Source organism: Triticum urartu, chromosome 7 (assembly GCF_003073215.2).
Source record: "Triticum urartu cultivar G1812 chromosome 7, Tu2.1, whole genome shotgun sequence".
Lineage (NCBI taxonomy): Eukaryota > Viridiplantae > Streptophyta > Magnoliopsida > Poales > Poaceae > Triticum > Triticum urartu.
In genome coordinates this window covers 193,874,518-193,877,777 of record NC_053028.1, presented here as the reverse complement: position 1 = coordinate 193,877,777, position 3,260 = coordinate 193,874,518, and the positions used below count along the sequence as shown (strand labels likewise).

Sequence of the window (3,260 nt, the reverse complement as noted above, 5' to 3'; positions counted from 1 at the left end):
AGCACGGGTAAACTGGCTACTAGCAGCGCGGGTACCCGCGCTACTAGTATCACGCTACAGCTAAGTAGATAGCAGTAGCGCTGATGCAACCCACACTACTATTACGTCTGTTAGTAGTAGCGTGGATGGCACCGCGCTACTACTATCACAACCAGCGCTACTACTATCCTAAGTAGTAGTAGCGTGCACTTTTCCTCCCATGCTACTACTAGCTAATTAGGAATTAAAATAAAATAAAATTTAGATGCATTATTCCTGGATAGAAATAGACATGCCCGGTGCAAAATAAACTCATGTCAAGGAACAACATCTCAACTGAAAGAAATCATGACATCCCATTTAACATCAGACGAACACAACCATCACCTAAAAGGTGGGTACCTTCCCTAGCATTCCACCACCAACCTAAACAAACCACATGGAAGATGTATCTACCAAGGCTTGGAGTTCAAATGCCGATGGACCTCCCCCCAGACGGTGGCGTCGAGGACCTCCACCTCGGCGACCTCCGACGGCGCGATCACCTGGATGATCATCTGTGTGCACTAGTCACTAGGCTTCAAGGTGAAGTGCACCTCCAAGTGGTTGAAGAGCACGACACCCACCGGGCCACAGTAATCCTCCTCAATCACCCCTACACCCACGTCAGGAAAGTGAAAACTTGTTGGTTCATGTCCTGTGTCCAAATCTAGTATTGTATTTTCTTTCTTTATTGTGCATGCACATGAATCAATAGCAACAGCCGAAGGCTGGTCCTTACTTGTTGCTCGACACGTGAAGAAGGCTGGGTCCCCTCCTTATTGCACGAACAAATCCAAGGAAGACACTGTCGGTGGCTCCGAACCCGGCTTCCGCTTATCTGTTGACAAGGAATAGTTTCAGGTAACAAAGGAAAATGAGAACAAAGAGCAATCAATAATTGTGAGACAAGAAATAAGTTCTGTTGTAACCCGTGCATTGTATTCTATCCCAAGCTAAACTACCTAGTATCTGTCATAATCATGGTGAACTCGCTTTCATTTTCAGAAAAATCCTGTATCTGTCATGTTCCTCCCAAGGTTTACGCCGGGCTCATTTGGCTCCGGCAACATGGCATTCTCACTGGCCAGCATCATGACAACCGAAGACATCACCGGCCTGTTCCTAGGCTGCACGTGGGCAATCAGTAGATAAATGCATCTGAAAAATAGATGTAAACGAGGCAACGACCAAAGTTAACTTCTTGAAATTAGATAAAAAAGGTGGAATATATGAAGTGCAGCAACAGCTTTTGTGATATGAGAAACGCTAGCTAGTATAAAAATCATTAGGTAAAATATAAAAAGTTAACTTGTGTGGTCACAAGTTTACAGCTATTCGAGTACTTCAGATCATTAGTAATTAACCTGGCCGAGGATACTCCTAACATATAAAACATAGTAGGCTCAAGCAATTGTTAGCTTCATTCTGTAAATCCTAGAGATGTATGCAAGGTATATTCATCCATCCAACCACACGCCTGAATTGCTCTACCAAAAATTTCATCAGTCCACCGACAGGAATCACACCCAAACAGTCTCTACAGCTTCTGGCTACAACCTAACTAACTTTCTGCGCATATTTTAGTTGTGTTCTTCTGTTGACTATCAATGTAATGAAGTCGTAATCTTGTCTTCACTAGGTTAAATGTGGCTCGGCTAACTCCCTAATGCAAGTAAATTCTGGAGCCCAAGGAAGAAGAGTATTGGGGACTGACCTGAATGGCAACCTACCACTTCAGCAAACTAGCAGTGTCGTCTCTCCCCGTCAACCCGAGCTTTTGGACGAAACTCCGTCAGCGAATCTCTTCTAATCAACTTGATATTTTCCCTGAGCTAGTATTTTATAGGATGCCCCCGAGGGACTCCCGTGGCCGTCAGTGTTCATTTTGACACCTTCGACAAGAAAAACGTTAAAACAAAACAAATAAGAAGCTTAATTAGCTACTACATACAAAACTAACCCTTGAGATGGCTGGATGCCCTGTTTCATTCAGATCTGGAGAGAGAGCAACTGAATCATGGTGAAATAAATTCAAGTGAAAAGGAGGAAGAAGTTGAATTAGGTAGGTGAAAGTAACCGTGCAAGGACACATTTTAATCTTGAACTGCCTCACCAACCGAAGAAAATAATACAACAGTTTAATTTTCAGTTACATTTGGAAACTTACCCTGACGGGTTAATCTTACTATTATCTACTGACCCTAACTCTTTAATCTCGAGAATTTGCACATCTAAACATGTGCATATAGCTTAAGAATTCAGACAAACAAACAACCTTCTGATGGCATACAACAATTTTCATCAATCAGATTTACATGCCACTTTTTTTCAGCAGTTAGCTGCAAGACTTCCTACAAGAAACAGACTTACGCTGAGGCCTTCCCCGCTGGCCTCCCCCATCAGATCTGCGCTCGTCAGCGGCCCTGCATTCACAAGCAAGCACATTATATTATACCTGCAGAACCACAGCGAGCGAGCACCAAGCAGAAAAAACATGTTGTCGGCCTTACGAGGCAGCGCGATGGCGGATTCGCGGGAGAAGGGCACGGGCACGCCGGTGGGCCCCTTGGCATCGTCGCCGTCGCCCGGTCCCGGCGCCTGCTGCGGGGAGGAGGTGGAGACGGAGGAGACATCAGAGCCGCAGGGGCGGACGGAGACGGCGTGGAAGGGCAGTCGCCGCGGACGCGCCCCCGCGGCAGGGTTGTGGGTTTGGGGGGAGAGGGGAGGGGGCGTGGCATCTAGCGAGGTGGAGGAGCTGTGCGTTGCTGAGGGACAGGCTGGGGAGATGGAGGAGGTGGCGCCGGTGTGGGAGCAGGAGGCATGGCGGCTGTGAGGAGAAGGGAATGAGAAGAGTGGTGGCTGGGAGTGGATCAGGTGGATGGTGCAGCAGTAAGTAGTAGCATGTGTTGGCGAAATGCTCTACTCCTAAGTACTTTAGCAATAGCGCGTCTATGGATATAGCGGTACTACTATACCTAGTCTGGAGGCAACACCCTGACAATTTTAGTAGTAGCGCTCTTCTCTCCTAGCGCGCTACTGCTAAAGGGATATTAGTAGCGCGGTTTTGTAGAGAACGCTACTGCTATTTAGCAGTAGTGTCTATTTTTAAATAGCGCTGCTGATAAATTTCTGTGTATAAGCTTTTCCCTAGTAGTGTACAATCGATCTTAGCTAGCTATCTGTTCACAATCTTCTTGCCCTTCTTTTTAGCAAATGGAGTTCTTCTGTGGAACGAACAT

The 3,260-nt window shown here is 46.3% G+C and overlaps 1 long non-coding RNA gene across 8 annotated transcripts; it reads right to left on the bottom strand.

Annotated features, from left to right (window-relative positions):
* Window positions 1-260: 260 nt before the first annotated feature.
* On the bottom strand, window positions 261-2,932 carry LOC125523181. Of its 8 annotated transcripts, none has more exons than XR_007290135.1 (7): window positions 2,532-2,928; window positions 2,392-2,444; window positions 1,982-2,031; window positions 1,752-1,913; window positions 984-1,179; window positions 761-859; window positions 261-634 (listed from the first exon to the last, which is right to left on the bottom strand). It is a non-coding gene; the product is annotated as an uncharacterized LOC125523181 (long non-coding RNA). The 8 variants fall into 8 exon arrangements; XR_007290139.1 differs by having other exon boundaries at window positions 1,982-2,016; XR_007290138.1 differs by having other exon boundaries at window positions 1,736-1,913; window positions 1,982-2,444; window positions 2,532-2,931.
* Window positions 2,933-3,260: the final 328 nt, after the last annotated feature.